General features: G+C 45.2%; 1 long non-coding RNA gene across 1 annotated transcript in view; it reads right to left on the bottom strand.

Moving 5' to 3' along the window:
* Positions 1–16,590, bottom strand: part of LOC135900244 (uncharacterized) — an 80,017-nt gene extending 63,427 nt beyond the window's left edge. Inside the window, exon 1 of the long non-coding RNA XR_010563836.2 lies at positions 16,429–16,590. This is a non-coding gene — a long non-coding RNA (uncharacterized lncRNA). The remainder of the gene's footprint in view (positions 1–16,428) is intronic.
* Between the last annotated feature and the right edge of the window lie 596 nt (positions 16,591–17,186).

The following is a 17,186-nucleotide window of genomic DNA, read 5'->3' as shown; positions in this document are numbered from 1 at the left end:
ACGCCAAATCGTATGGATGTACGGTGCGTGACGTTAATGCAGTCACACGATGAGGGTGAAGGCGATGTATGACGCTTGTCGAGCAAATAATGGCTATGGGAAATGTGTGCACAGGAATGTACGGCACTTATATAAGTGCATTTAGGATTCCATGCCCCTTAAGCAACGGAATGGATAAGTGGGCTAGTTGGTTTAATTGCATCTTGAAACAGTAAAAACCCACGCAGACGAGAACGAAGAGAGCGGACAGAACGAGATGCTTACTCACAACTGAAAAATTTTATTGAAAAGAAACAAATATATGCGCACAAAAACGTAGTAAAAAATTGGAGGACGCTTAAGCTTCGCCTTCAAGAGTGGGACGCGACAGCGTTCCCGTCGACCCGCCAAGGGGTATAAGAGAATGCGCTACGGCACAGCGATCACTTACGATGCGCCCCGCATCGGACTTAGCGCCCACCTATCACGCGGTGAGCGTCGAGCAACGCAGCGTTCGGCGCGGCAACGAAACGTGCGCCTGAGCGAACGGAACGAACCAAAGAACTCGGTGTCTCGGAGGGGAAACGATCTACGCCAGCTAAACGTCGTGATCGGCACGGGCAGAGAGATAGATAGTGATCTAAACCGGGAGCACGGCGAAGCGTCGTCAGGGGAGAGGGAGTCCCGCGACGCGCCTGGCAGCGGTCCCAATGCGCGCGCGGCGCGCCTCCTGTCGGGGCAGCGCCGTACATTGAGAGGAGGGGGTCTTCTGTGTTTGCCGCAAGATGGCTCTGCGTGTGCGGAAAGCGCAGAAGAAATGCAGAGGAAACGCACTTCGCAACTCGTGTAATTGTGACTTCTGTACGTTACATGTTCATAATTACCGATATACACCGCAGTATAACTTTCCACGGCTCGTTTCGAAGGCAACACCGCATTCACTAGAGGCGCGTTTGCACCGCTTGGAAGCATCGAACTCGTGGCTGAGTGGTAGCGTCTCCGTCTCACACTCCGGAGACCCGGGTTCGATTCCCACCGGGCCAATCTTGGAAGTTGCTTTTTATTTATGAAGCGCCTGCCGTGATTTATCGCTCACGGTCAACGCCGCCGACGCCGACACCCGACGCCGACGACACCGGCTTTTCTGCGACACGAGCTCCTTAACGCTATCGCGTTAATAAAGAGACACGCAGGACGACTGTGCCTGTGTGTCCAGGCTGACGGGTTAAGAAACTTGAATTCCTCATCATGTTAGCAAGACTGAGGGATGGCTTCCCTTTTCTTTATGTGGAAGGCCTCTGCCATTTCACGGGTTAGCTTGTTAGTGCTTTTGAAGATAATCTGAGTATCTTCGGAAACAGGACAACAGCCGCAATCCCTACAGTTGGCGGCAAGATGCGTAGTTCCTGATGAATTATGTGCCGCCAAGTACTCTCTCAGCCTTACGTTGACGCAACGCCCAAGCTGGCGTTTAAGCCTACTTAAACCTTACCGCACTTAAACGGGACCATATACGATATGCCCATCGCACAACTTACAAATGCTTTGATCTGCTTAATATTGCACTGGGGTGGCTTCCTGCGAATACGCAGGAGGAATACGCTTATATACTTTGGTGCTTCAGTGAATAAAAGAGTGGTTCCTAAAAAGTAACTGGAACGCCAATGCATTTCGACGGACATTTTGAAAATTAGTATCTCAGAACTGGTGCTGTCCTCAGCATTCGTTCCAAGTGGATACGCCGTGCGCACTCAGCGGCTATAATTCGTAGATTGAAATGTGTGGCACAAAGTAATGAATTAGAAAGTTAATTAGCGTAGTTACGTTAATTACTCAATTGAAAATTTTGATTTCTCGTAGAAATAATGGCCACCTCATCGAGTGATTTATACCAAGGGTTAGAATTGTGCTCTCTGTCATAGGCAATGTTTAAAAAACGTGGTGCAACAGAAAAAAGAATAAGGCAAAAAAAAAGCACCCTGTATACGAAAATTAAGAAAATCAAAGACCCCGCTCAAGATCACGCCCCTTTTCCATGAAGAGGCTTATGTGATTTGCAGGTATTGAGAGGTAGACAAAGAAAGGTTCGCTTTAAAAAGAAAGAGAAAAGAAATAAAGAAAAGAAAAGCAGCGGAAACTAATTGGTTTATTGTCACATGAAAGTCGTTCCCTACGGGCTGTAATAGCGCACATCTCCAGTGGTATTACTGTCTGGCATGTGGGTTTCTGTTTTTGCGTAATTGATATTAAAAGTAAAGATGCAGATCCTTGAACCTCTGCAAATTCAGGTTTGAATTCGGGGCGCAAGACACGCACCACGTGTAAGCACCGCTGAACGCAAGAGAGTGAACACGTCTAGAATGACAGCTAAGTCTACCAACCCTGGTATGCAGAATTATGAGCATTCCTCCTGAATAAAATCAACGACGGCGAACGTGCTTACGAACTCTGCCTTGGGGATATGTTTTATCCAAGACGTTATTCGAAAAACAAGCGACACTCGGTGCTTCAAAACCTTCCTGTTTGTGTTAAAGAAATCGCAATGTGTTATTAGAAAGCCTTTAAAAGCGATCCACTTTCTTCACAAAGCCCGACACGCAATGTGAACGAAGCACTTCTGGCGCAGATCCGAGCGTGGGTTTGGCTTCTACGCCCACTCAACTGCGCGCTCGAAGGTGGTCTTCATACTGCCAGGGGCTTCAGCCAGATGGCTTCCACACCGAGAACATAAACACGGAAAGAGAGAGACCTTAGTTTCTGCCTAAGCGTTCCCTGGTAATTGGGCTTCTTCGCATTTGGGAGAATGAGCCGTAGCTTACGTTGCCGACAATCACAATTACGCACATTGCGGCCAGAACTGTGTGTTCTAATCAACATTGTTCTCAGCTGCATGGCGAGAGCCTGAAACTTGAAGAAGAAGAGAGAGAGCGCTCTTACTTTATTTGAAGCCTTAATTTTTGTGGGAATTTAACCCGCAACACAACCTAACAAGGAGGAGTAGCAACAAAAAAGATCTCCCTTGCTTGATTGAAACATAATAAATATTAGATAGGGAAGGGGGGTGGGGTGGTTACCAGCGTTCTGGCTAATTCCGTAAGGGGTTAAATCTAGCACTGCCTTCGATAGAGACTTAGGGAACCTATTCAACACAAATTTAATGCCACTTAAGAAAATGCAGTTGTAGCCATTTTAAACTATCATGCTCAAAAACATACTTCTGTAAATGAAAATTTTTATCAAGCAAATTGATGTCACAATGGCGTCTGTTCTACCTTCAAAACCCGAAGGCGTTGATTGCTTCAGCCTTCCCTTTCTTCCGCTTGTGCTCATCAGAAAGTAGGCACATCCGCTTGTGCTCAATGTGCCTACTTTCTGAAGCAATAATGTTACTTATTCTCCAGGTCTTTGACGGCGATAGTCAGATTGCATGACATTCAAAGCACCTTGTAATTGTATCGTACTTTCAGTTTTATGCTTACAGTTGAATGAAAAAAAAAAGGCGAAGGCATTCTAAATTGTGTCGTATATATAATTTCAGTGCATTCTCTGAAAGTTAAAGCTGGTGGGCAACGAGCTCATAAGTGAATTCTCTAACTGAAGCGTCATTAGCACTTTCATACTCACTCCCACTCGGAATCACATTGTATACATAACCTCTCCATCTCTCATCAACCCTATCACCTCTCTCAAAGTAAGACAACGTTGTTGAACTAAAAAGTTTACGTCAATATGAAGTATACAGGAAGATTGAGGCTTCAAATGAAGAGGCGTATTCGAACAAGGAATGTCACATTAAACAAACGTTTCAACAAGGAGATTTTCTTCGTCAGGGCAGCAACTGCTTTCCTTAGCCGAGTTTTTCAGTTAAACTGCTCTTTACACTGCTCACTATTGCGATAGCAATTATATGGAAACCCCCGACGAATTTACGCTGCAACCGTCGCCGTGATGCTCCGTATAAAGTCCAAGTGCGATAACATCGCGGCCGCGTGCCGTATGCTTTAGGTGCAAGCGAAACTTTGCGAGCGCGATCAGGGAAGGATGGTGGCTTGATGCGGCGGTGCCTTTGCAAGGGAGGAAGGCGGGGAGGGTGCGTGCCGGCCTCTCACACAAGCAAGGGGGAGGGGGAGCAGGGCGAGGTGCGCGCGCCAGAGGAGGTTGCGATGGCTGAGCGCAGGCGCGTCCTATCTTGGAGGAAATCTGCGCTGGGATCGAAAGCTAGCCGACCTGAGATAGCTGATGGCTTCGTGTTCACTGTGTTCTCGCGGACCTCGTTCACATCCAAAGCGAGAGGCAGCACGAAGGAGGATAGGCTCGCCGCTGCTGCCACTCTTCATCACACCACCATTCTGCCAGCGGGTTTCCGCGTTAATCGACTTAGATGTGTTCGTGTTCGTCTGTGCGCGCGTGACAAAGTGCTTGTTGATTGATTTAGTAAGCGAATGTTTATAGCAGTTTAGGTACCTGATAAAACGACTAGCCTTACTTCGTATAGTTGTCTAATAATTTGCTATCAGAATCAAAGCTTGGCCTTTCGGGCGAAACTGACTTTTGTCGTCCTCTTCTCTCATTGACTGTGGAGGAGAGTGAGCCACGCGATCACAATTGGACAGAAGTACTGCAACAGAAGCAGTTGCTGCCTTGACAAAGATAAGTCCCGTTGTCTAAACATTAATTGCCTCCTGAGACATTCCTTATACAACCACTGTTCATCATTTAGTACACTAAGAACTCGACAAGACTTGGCCTACGTAGCTCAATAGCACTTAGTAGTAGCCCTTAGAAAACCCTAAGTTTACACGGAAAACTGTGAAGTCTGTCTCTTGTTGAAAGCATGCACTGCTTTGCCGTCTCCTCTGAGCTTATTTGTGTTTATTGCCTATTTATGCAAAGTAAACATTTTTGCAATTACCCTCCAGGGCGCTGGTTTATCCCATGGCTAACGCCTTCAGGCTATAAAAATGTATACGACAATGCGCTCACACTGCACCTGTATGAGAAGCCGTAGTTGAAAACTCTGCTTTTATTCACGTCATGCAAGTGTGAACGCACCTTTCTCAGTGGATGAACTGCAGGAAGCTCTGCCAAGCTGCAAGCGACCATCTTCGCCTGGACCCGATGATACTGACACGTGTGCTTGTTTACCTTTCACCGGTGACCGCTTTTCACCGTCTAATAAATGTTATTGTTCAGCGCAAGACGCGCCTGCATGTATCGGAAGTTTCTCGAATGTTATCGATGGTTCTATCCGCTGTCTCTTCTCACTGAACCTTGTGAAATCTGATTGCTTGTATGGGCGACGCGAATTGTGCAGAACTTTCTGGAAGACACGCGGGCACCAGCGATTTCTCTGGAACCTTCGATCACCCATGCGTAAAAGCCAACGCGCTGGCCCCGCAGATCAGATTTTCGACGATCGGCGGCTGTGTTCGCCACTTCCGTTGAGCTTTGAGTGTAGCCTGTCTTTCTTGGCGCAGGGGCACTATAACCTAAAGCTATGCCAAACTTTTCTGTTCCAATTATTCAATCAGCCCTCTGCGATTGGTAAAAAACTTTTTTGGACCACCCCCACTTCGCCTGTCCGTCATGAGACGTCACGAAAACCGCGATACCTCCCAATCTGACATGACATGTACACACTGATTATGTGTGATTCGACCGAACAAAAAAAAATATTTACTTCTGATTCGACGCCTTTTCACCATTAGCCCTCTGCTATTGGTCAAAAGGTTTCAGGCTGCACCCACTTCACTGTCTGTCACTCGACGTCACAAAACCGTGAAAACTCTATGCGTCAAAGTGACGTGTACGCGTTAAAGATGCATCGATATGCCGAACAAAACTGTTTTTTTTTTCTGAATAGCCGGATACTGCCCCATGACAAAAGGAATAGAAGATGGCTGCCGTCGATCGCTCAGGCACTGGCTACTCGCATCTGCCAGAGAGGATAGGTTTATTTGTGCATAACAAAACTTTTTGCGTGGCCGTATAATGTTTTCACCCATTTCTGCAAATGTACGACATCGCTATGCCAACTCTTATTTGCTGAGAATCCGTTTTAGCGGTATACTGAACTTCCGTTGGACGCCACCGCAATTTTAGACAAGCCACCGCAAGTAAGGGAAAGCGGATGAATCGCAGGCGCCGGCACCACCCTCTTCATCCGGTTATCTATTTTCAGTGCGCTGGCTCTGCCCGATGAAAACCCTCTCCACTTGAGCGAGCTCCTCGCCTCTTGTCAGTCAATTAGATAAGAAAAAACACTCAATGTGGGCAACATCATTTGTTTCGGAAGCAAACAAAAGTGGCCTCCTATGAACAATGAGAGCTTTTGATTGGGCAGTTCAGGCAACGCTGCGGGTCACCTCCTGATGCTTGCGTCAGCGCTTACGTAAATTTGACGTCAGGAGATTGGAACAAAAACATATTGGAATAGTATTACGTTACAGGACCCAGGTTCGCCCAATAAATTTCGTTTCGCCATTAAGTTTTCTGTGTCCTTGATCGTCACTACCACGTGACAATTGTGGGGTCTTAGGGTCTCACAGGAGTACCGACCACCGCGGTTTCGAGCTTAGCGAGCCACAGGGCCGCGTCAGCCGTCACCCTCTAGCGCCGCTGCGCGCGAGCTCAGGCCACAAGGGGCTACCGAGCGACGCACGCAAGAAACACAATATTGCCCTAAGTTGACGGAAACCATTTATTGTCTCCAACGGCACCCAACACTGCACGAACGCCCGGTCCCGGGACGGCGGGGAACCAAAGGGACCCCGCACCAAGGGCGAAAAATACAGTTAGGGGCGCCTGTAGCACGTCGCTGCGAGAGCACAGACTCAAGCTGGGACGCGCCGCTAGGAAAAGTCCTGGCGGCTATGCTACTTGCTCTCGGGATAACCGATGGGCCAACTCGCGAGAGCTCGGGCAATCTCCTTCGGCTTGGGCCTCCGATGAGTGCGGCTCAGCGTGGTACGACCTCGCGCGAGCACTAGGCACCCGTTCTTCGGCTTAGCGTCGGGATAGGAACAACACGAGGTACGCGCTCCCCGCACGGGCAAAGGCACCGTGCGTGAGCTCAGTCCTAGTCACAAAGGTGTCGGCGGACGAGAGGAAGCATGTACGTACCGGGCGCCGTCCCAAGGAGCAAGAGCGTCACTACCGTCATGGCAGTAGCCACCAGGGGCCACTCCGTGACGTCACTAGCTCCGCCCTCACCGTGAACCACCGCGAGTGGAGCGCCACCGCTAAAACTGGTTCGGAGCGGGAACGAAGTGGCTTACGGATTGCAGACATGGGTGAAATGCGCCCGCGCAATGGCGCGTCGAATTCCCCAAATCCCCACACAATATAAGGTATGGTGCACAATTCCACCCCCGTCAAAAAGCATGGGGATGCGTGCTTCACATTTCAACATTTTGTTGTCAAGTGGCGCAGTTCTTTCAGAAGGAAAGTGAAGCTATCTGGTGCCAATAACAAAACAAGGAAAGTCCAATCATGAACGAACACCATATCGGCCTATTGCTCTCGCCAGCTATGTCGGGAAGGTCATCGATATGTGGCGGCAGCCGCATGACACGGGCCACCACAGGTGGTAGACGTCTGCCTCGAGCACTCAGCAGCCCAAGATTGGTGACCTTGTAAGCGGCAGTAAGTAAGCAGTGGCCACGCGCTCTGGCTCTGCTCTACTCGTCCGCATTGTGTCACGCATACGGTATACAGCCTGGTGACCGGCCTTCGCACGCAACCCCACAAGTAGGTGTAGCTATACGTATCGCTGACCCCGCACAGAACCAGCCACGACGAAAAATTATGTGGAACGCTGTATCATTGATTGCAAACAACATGACCAGCAGCGAGAGATTGGTCACAGACGTCTCAGCTCGTAATAGGTGCCTTCCTGCGTACGCCGAACGTGCTTGGACTTTGGTCCTTCTACAGCAAACGGAGTAAACAAAGATTGGCTATCTAAGCTCTACGTGATCTTCCCGGGGGCAATGAACTGGGCACTTCTGTTTAAAACGGTAAGTTCTGTTTCTTTTTCTCCGGTTCCTGTCAGTTTTTTTCATTCGTGGGTTGTTCTGGTACTTTTATGCCATTTTTTTATCACTTTTCTTCTTGATAGGTTGATCTGTGTCGATGAAATAGTTTATTTCGCTAACGCTTTTTTCTTTCTTGTCGAATATTTTGGTATATTCTGCCCTAACAGTGACCAAACATCTGTAATAGCAAAGGAGAATAAACCATTTCAGCAGGGCGACCCGGCTACCTGTTTTCTGCATGTGAAATGATAAAGTTTACGTGCATCACTTTGCATAATTCCAGATATCACAGGGTCGTCGCCACGCCAACGGCGAGTAAACCTAATGAGGTAGCAGATAACATTTCACTTTGTTTGCTGTGAGAGCCTGCTGCTGGCGCAGCAGATGAGTTCAGAGCAGAATGAATCGCTGAAGTCGGCTGGTTTTTGTTGTTGTTTTGTTTCCTTTCTCAAAACTTGTGTTCACCTGCCATTATAACAGAGTTACTGGAGCGAACTTGCACTACATGATCTGTGCGATTTAACAAAATTGAAACTAAAGCATAGTAATAAAAATTACCGTACCACACGCATTAATAATTAATTTTGTAGATCGATCATACAGAGGCAGTGGGAGGCATGGCTTGCGGACGAGGGTCGGGAGAGCCAGTTGGCTCTTCTGGACCAAGCCCAGCGAGCCGCTCGTGCCAGTGGGGCCCTGGAATAGGGGCTCCAACCATCGTGCCTTGTTTTATTTACATTTAATAAAGTTTTACTCTCTCTGTCATAACATTATGGCTAGTTTAATGATGCAGACAGGGAAACAGCACTTATCCTATCCAGTAATAGGAGGGAACGATATAATGTTTTTTTGTTGGGGACCTGTTAAGGCGCAAATGAAAATTGTGAGCATGGGAAATAAAACTTGAACCTATTCATTGAGGAGTTTTAACGTACCAAACTAAGTGACGACTTTTGGGACAGTCGAAGACTTTTTGACTATCTGGGAGATTTTAACCTGCAACCAAATTTAAGTACACCACAGTTCTAGAATCCCGCTCTTATTGGAGTGCAGTGGTCGCAGCCGGAACTTGAATCCGAAACTGCAAGTAAAGCTAGATTAATGTTGCATGGAAGGGAGTTGGTTCTGTTGTGTCATAGATCGGTCTCAATGGAGAGGTTACGGTTAAGGTTCCAGCAATTAGCGATGTTTCAGGACGCGAAACAAAGGGGTAAACACAACGACAGACGGAGGTAAGAGCGTTTTGCTCTTTCCTGTGCCTATTGGGGTTTTTTCTGCCTGTAGTTCACGTCCTAACGCATCGGTAAAAGTATAAACCAACTAACTAGCCCCGCAACAAGTAGGCATACCCCAGCTAGACAATTTCTCTCCGTTCTACAGCAAAAAAAATCAAATCAACTGGTGCTCACCACGTGTGTGTGTATATATATATATATATATATATATATATATATATATATATATATATATATATATATATATATATATATATATATATATATATATATATATATATATATATATATATATATGAGTGAAGTTACAGCAATTATATTATGTGTACAACCATGTGTGAAATTTATGTTTTTATATAAAACATTATAGATGGTGACCACAGCATAGACGAACACATATCTAAATTCCTTTTATAGACACAATTAAAAGTACTGTCACACGTCGGGAACAGTTGGTCGCGAATACACTGGATTACAGCGGTACCACTATCAACTGCAGCAGCTGAGAGAATCATTAATGGTTCTTTGAACTATTCTAATCTTGTATTTAGGCTTCAACATACTGGCTGCACGGGAAACCATACGTACGCTCGCAATAAAAAAATAAATAAAATGAAGACCAAGGGGTTTGCAAGCCCCTGTAAATACGTGCAAGCGCGCATTCTCTGCCCAACAATTGCAGATATGAGGCAACATTCTCGACAATATATCGCCACTGTGCCCTCCCCCTCCCCCTGAAAAAAGAAAGGACGCTCTGCCAAAGCGTTCACTCGATAAGGATTACTCCATTCTCAGCATGGCTAAAGCGTTTGGTTTAGGAGGAGAATAACAATGGGCACAGAAATCCGACACGAACCGACCATTAAACGTACGTTTATAACATAAATATTGACGCAAACGGCGGCTATAACTATTTGCAAACAGTTATGTTGCAAATAACAACGACCCGCCGTGGAGGCGTGTGGCTGTCGCGTACCACTTCCAAGCCCGAGCGGGCGGGATCACAGCCAGGCCGTGGCGGCCGCATTTTGATGGGCGGTTAGATGCCCAAAACGCCCGTATACCATGAATTCGGTGCACGTTAGAGAACCCCAAGTGGCCAAAATTAACCCCGAGTGCCTCGCAACAGCGTGCCTCATAGCCAAATCGTGGTTTTAACGCGGTAGCGTTAAGGGCCCTGTGTCGCAGAAAATACGGCTTCGGCGTCAGCTCAGTTGTCTGTGAGGGGAAATTTCCCTATATATTTAGGTATGCAAGGTGTTTCAGCTAACTTGAGCCAAGTATTATTAATAAAAAAAAAAAACATGGGCGCTACATGTGTCGAATTGGTGCATTATTGTTCTGAGGCATATGGAGCCCATCGTCATATTTGTTTTCCAATCCGTGAAGCTGGGTAATTAACAAAGATTACCTGATGAAATTTTTAAATGGTAACTCTAGCGAAAAATCTTCAATACAAAAGTTGTAGCGCTTGTTCACAAACATCGGGTTATTTCATTAATGCTAAGTTAACTGCCCTGTTTATTTTCTTTCCAGTCTTTCTTTAAAGTGCGCGAAATAAAAAAAAATACAACGTGATTGCCGGCTAATGCGCCGAGCTTTTAGTGCCCTTTAATGTAAGTTGAACGCATTATCAAAACCTGCTCCGTGCACAGAGATCGATTGAACGTGCTGTCGGTGACTGCGATGGGCGTTAAGTGACAAAAAGGCCGTACCGTTTTAAGGAAAAAATTCAACGAAAAAGCGGCCGCCACGTGCGTATCCGTAATGGGACCGGAGGCAGCATTTGAAGCAGCGCAGACGTTTTGTTTTCTTTCCGAACCAATGAAGAAACGCGATGCAGGGGCCAAGGCCGACAGTGGGATGAAGGACGGAGATAAAAACCATGCAGCCTCTGGTCCCACATCACATCCGCATGCGGCATCCGTATTTTCGTTGAAGAATTTTTTCGCTTAAAACGATACGTCCCTTTTGTCACTTAATGTCCATCGCGGTCGCCCACAGCTTATTCAATCAATTTCTATGCGCGGAACTGCTTTTGCAAGTTCTCTAAACTTACATTTGAGGGCACTAAAAGCGTGGCGCGTTAGCCGGCAGTCATGTGGTATTTTTTAAATTGTGCGCACTTTAAACAGAGGCTGGAAAAATTAAACAGGGTAGTTACCTTAGCATTAATGAAATAACCCGATGTTTCTGAACAAGCGCTACAACTTTCGTATTGAAGATTTTTCGCTAGAGTTACCATTTAAAAATTTCATCAACCAATGCTTACTATACCCAGCTTTGCGGATTGGAAAACATATATCACGATGTACTCCATATGCCTCAGAACAATAATGGATCAACTCCAGACGCGTATAGCACTTACGTTTTTTTTTTAATATTTGGCCCAAGTTAGCTGAAACACCCTGTATGTATATGCCACGCCTGGTCTATATGAGATGCGATATATGCGGGTTATATTGCTACACAATTTTATCACTAAAGTTGCTCATACCTTGTCTTACATTCTTGACAAAGTTATTCCTCGGAGTTTTGAGAATGACAGCCCACAAACAAAGTCATAACACAAAACACCGACAGCGCATGCCATTCATGTTAAATCTTCTCAGACTTAAATATTAAAAGTTCGAAACAATAACAGAAACCCGAAAATGAAGTAAATTTTTTGGCGCTGCTGTGCACTACCTCCGGCATCGGCCCACGCAAGAGGCCGCGCTTCTACGAGAAAGCTCTCCTTCGTGCATAGCGTTCAGCACCAGTGTTTCCCGGTAAACATTACGGTTACATAAGCTGCAGTTGCCGGGAGGCGTGAGAACCAGTCAGGAATCTTTGAATGCTATCGCGCTCCACTCTTAAAGGCAAAGCTTAAGCGTGCTCCAAGTTTTGGCACGTAAATCCAGGGAATTAAAAATATATATATACATATACCGACGACACTGCGCAGCCGACGAGTAGTCCACAGATGTACAGCGCCGAGCGATTGAAACGCGATACTCGCACAAAATGGCGGCCGGTACTTTCTTGCACCACCAATGGACGCTGGTGACACTGAGATGATGCATTTTTTGTGTTACGTGAAAGCAAGAATCTTTTTGGTGCATCGTGACTGCACTCGGCCTGCTCAGCGATCACTCAGCGATCACCGATGACGCAAAGAGCGCCAGCCGCCTTGCTGTGCAAGTAGCGCGTTTCAATCGCTGAGCATCGTACATGGGCCACATTAACATGCGGCTGATATTGTAATCCAAAAATTAATATCGCTTTTTCTTTTTAAAGTCAAGCCGAGTTTATTTCCAACAACACCGAGTCGGCGAAAAGATGTCACAGACATCTTGAGAGTGCCCAAGGACCCATTAAACAGCTACAGGCAGTTAGCAAAAGCAATCGCCTGAAACACTCTGCAAGCACGTGCCAAAATTTAGACATCAGATAGAATTCACGCAACGCAACTCTTTTAGTATACGAAATGAAAGCACATAATGCACGTGTCACACAATCCTTGCAAACACTTGCGCAAACAAAAATAATTTTATGCGTATAATGTTGTATCGAGACAACAAAAGAAAGACGTATATGTTTGAGCGGTTCCTATACGTTTAAAAGCGTAGTTCGCACATGTTTTTTGAATTTGCATTCAGGCTGTCCGAAACTGGTAAAAAGTTAAAAATGTGTTCAGTGTTCCTGGCATCTGGTATTGAAAAAAGACTTTCGCCATAACTTTTCTGGGAAGAAGTAACGGGTATGGATTGATTTCGGAGAGTTTTTCGCGGGGGAGCTATCAAATGAAAACCAATAAAGCTTGTTTTCTATGTATAAAGATGCAATTCATATGTATAAAATTCACTTGCTCTAATAATATTGTACTTTGTAAATAGGTGATGAGTACGTATACGTCTCGAAGGTGCACATGAAAATTTTCACATATTGTAAGAACCTTTTTTTGCAATACGTCGAGACTGTTCAGGTGTTGAGCAGGTGTTTTTGCCCATACTAGCGCGCAGTAAGGCAAGTGAGAGTAGTAGTGGGTGTAAAATATAGCCTTTCTTAGCCATAATGGTAGTAGATTTGATAACCTCTACAGGCAGTCTACAGTTTTGCGTAATTCAGAAGCAAGCTTTGACACATGGGTATCCCACGACATGTTTTCCTCAAACCATACAGCTAGAACTTTTTGCGTGGGAACGCGCTCTAACGTTGTGCATTGAAAGGAGAATTTGAGGTGAATACATGTTTTTTCATAGCCCTAGAAATAACGTATTTTGTGTTACTTGCGTTTAATGCAAGTTTGTTTTCATGGAGACAGAGTCCCAGGTGCTTTAAATAATTGGTTACAGTAACTTGGAGACTATTCATTGATTCAGCACTAAAATAGGCATTCCAGTCATCTGCATACATAACTAGTTTTTCTGTGTAAGGGATATTACATATATCATTAATATAATGTATAAATAATGCGGGTCCTAAGATCGGACCTTGTGGAACGCCTTGCTTAAGTTCAGTTTCTGCTGAGGTTAAGCTTCGGACATTAACATATTGTTTTCTTGCAGATAAGTAATTTTTAATAAGTTCAAGAGCAGCACCGCGTATTCCGTAGTCGAATAATTTTTGTGCTAGAATATCGCGTTTTGTGCTATCAAAAGCCTTTCTCGGATCAATAAACAATCCAACTGTATATAGCCTTTTTTCAATATTGCTTAGTATCTCTTCTTTTACGTTTAATAGGGCTAATTCAGCGGACTTGCCTCTCCGGAATCCGTATTGAGCATTGTTTATTATTTTATACTTGCTAAGAAACTTCGTTAGTCTACAATTTATGGCAGATTCAAACACCTTCGACAGTACATGCAAGACAGAGATTGGCCTATAGTTCGAAATGTCATTTAGAGCACCGCCTTTATGCACAGGGCATACACGCGCAACCTTGAGATCGGTAAGGAAAATACCAGAAACGAGTATACAATAATGATATGAGCCAGAGGCTTTGAGGTCCGCAACATACTTCATTGGCGCAGCGCTTAATTCATCCGCACCTGTTGCGACATTCTTACGTAGTCTACTTATCGAGCTTAATACCTCAAAAGGTGTCACTGGGGCTAAACTAATTGTGTTAGGCTGTCTGGCTCTACGGGAAATTCTTTCCTGCCTACTCTGTTCTGAAGGCCGCAAATGTCAGTGGAGTGGGCAAAATATTCGTTCAAAGCCGCGATAGCTGCATCATCGCTGATGTCTTGGGAGAAGGCTTTGACGTTGATTGAGGTTTCGTTTTCGGCAAATTGCCCCAGATTATTCAATGCATTCTACAGTTTCCGAGGATCATTATAAGTCTTGGCCAATAGGGATTCACAATAAATTTCCTTAACTTTTCGTGTGCCGGCATTATAGTTTATTGCGATACGTCTTGAATTCTTTTAGAGCCGCTAGGTCACGTGTTTGAACAAACTTACGATACATTTTGTTTTTCATTTTGATTCTTCTGTGGAAAATTGCTGTCATAACATGTTTTGAGATAGCGAAAGAAAACGCTATATGCGCTATCAGAAAGCTGTTCTGCCTAAACAAAAGACCAGTTCGTAAGCGTTATTTACGAGCGAAATTTTTCACTTGCGAGCTGGTTTATAACGCGATACGTTGTTCTTTCGGTGTAGTTAGGTTTACTAGGTGTAATAGAAAAAAGAGCGAAAACCGGTAAGTGGTCATATACGGCCAACAGAAAACAGGCCTTGTTGGTAAGTTTGTGATGCAAACGTCCAGCAGTGTAGTCCTCTGATCAGTGATTCGGCTGAGCAGCTTAATAGTGTTCGAACAGGAATAGGTGGACAGAATAGTCTCAAACGGCACACTGGCCACGTCATCGCTTATCATGTTGATATTTATGTCACCCATCAGAAAAAAAGGCACGTGCAATAAGTGTAACTTAAATATAAGGCTTTCAAACGTATCGAGAAATTCAGACTTTCTGCTCTCGAGTGGCCGATACACTGCAGTAACTGCAATATTTGGTAATCGGATTGTAATTCATTCGAGGCTAGTGGTCACGAAAGTCAGCTCATCGATAACATGGTAGTCCTGGTAACACCATTGCATGTGTAACAATCTAATTGTGAAGGACTGTCATTCGGAGTGAGACATGTTTTGGAAAGCAATATTAGATCAAATTTTATAGTTAAGGAATCAAGGAACGTGCTGAGATCAGAAATTTTGTTTTCATTACTACGCACATTTAAATGAAAAGAACCAAAATGCTTCCCAATGTGTTCGGCCACTTTGTTAAAACTGTCCGGATCGTAGTAGTGACAACTGTCAAATAAAGTCATTTCGTAGCAGACTGGACCATTCAAAAGTGTCGAATTTGATACTCGCTGACACATTTCGTCCCGATACTTGCGTTCAGCGATTTTCAGCACCTACTATGATTCTGTTTTCCTGACAAGAACGTTGCCATTGTATTCTCAGCACCTCCTATGATTCTGTTTTCCTGACAAGAACGTTGCCATTGTTTGTCCATACGTACTTCCATCCAACATCACGCCTCTTAGCTATAGCAGCACCCAGAAGTTGTTTCCCAAGCTGGCTTAGGCTTTCATTGACAAATATGAGATCGGTGGACTGGAAGCCAATTTGGTTAGCAGAAAGACGTGCTCTCTTGGCTTTATCCACAATAGCATTTCACTTTTCTAGGCAAACAAAGCGTACAATAACATTCTTCACATTGGGATGCTTAGTTCGTATTCTGTGACAAACATCAATATCTGTGGAAGTGATGGGTTCCCCAACTGCTGTGCAAATTTTCTGGACTACTTCGGAAGGATCCGCTTGATTGGGCACACCCTTGATTTAAAGATTATTTGCTTTGATACACGCCTCCAAGTCTTCAACTTTCATGCGTAATTTCTTTGTTTCCATCAGAAGGATATCCTTAGCCTTCCATACTTCAGCGAGTTCTTTTCGCAACAACTTTATCTCTTCCGTAAGTGGCTTATGTCACCACAGACTGCACTACAATAGTCCACACTTTTCTTAAAGTGGCGAAGTTCCTTCCGTATTTTTCCCTGAAAGACGTTTAGCTCCTTACTCATCTTTCAACAAGACAACAATAAAAAGACACAAAAATGGACAATGGTGTTTGGTAGCAGAGGTAGCTACGACGTAATTAAGATGAAGCAATGAATCCTCACCTGCGTACGGAGAATACTCGTTAGTGACGTGAATTCTGCGAGCACTGCCGCCACACTGCAGTCAAATCAGAATTATCCCGGCTTATATGTTGTCTGTGGCCTAGAGTGCCGTCATCTGCGCAGGCGCATCCGATTCTGCAGCACCAAGCCGCTTCTTGTCCACGGCGTAGGACTGCGCTGCGTGTCGACACGAGATGTGCCGCTTAAGCTGTTCGATCAGCGCTTCAGTCGGCAGTAATCCTTGCAACGTGTGGCGATAAATATCCCTGGAGTGTGATCAGCTGCGTACGGAGAATACTGGTTAGTGACGTGAATCCTGCGGAACACTGCTGCTAAACTGCCATAAACTGCCAGAAACGGAAAGTACAAACATAACGTTTCATCAGCATAACATTCAACATCGCTTAAATTATCACATGCACTGCGCCGTTCTCTAGGAAAGCGCCCCGTGTATTGCTTTCTACTTAAGATGCGTTCCAGATATTTTCGGTGTTACTAAGCTGCCCTGTCGCGACACAAGCTAGCTGTATCACACTTCTGATTTGTGAGGTTTAACGTCCCAGAGCAATACTGGGATTGGAAGGGACGCCATAGTGCAGGGTTCTGGATAAATTGCGACCACTTCTTTAACGTGCACCCAAAGCACGGTAAACCCATCGCAATGCGGCCACCTTGGCAAGGACCATATCTCTTGCGCCAAAGCGGCAGGTCTATCACACATGCATACCCTACAGTGGGTGATAAGGGAAGACAAAATA

Source organism: Dermacentor albipictus, chromosome 1 (assembly GCF_038994185.2).
Source record: "Dermacentor albipictus isolate Rhodes 1998 colony chromosome 1, USDA_Dalb.pri_finalv2, whole genome shotgun sequence".
In the NCBI taxonomy this organism is placed as follows: Eukaryota; Metazoa; Arthropoda; class Arachnida; order Ixodida; family Ixodidae; genus Dermacentor; species Dermacentor albipictus.
The sequence above is the reverse complement of the archived record's forward strand: the minus strand, read 5'-3'. Positions and strand labels throughout refer to the sequence as shown.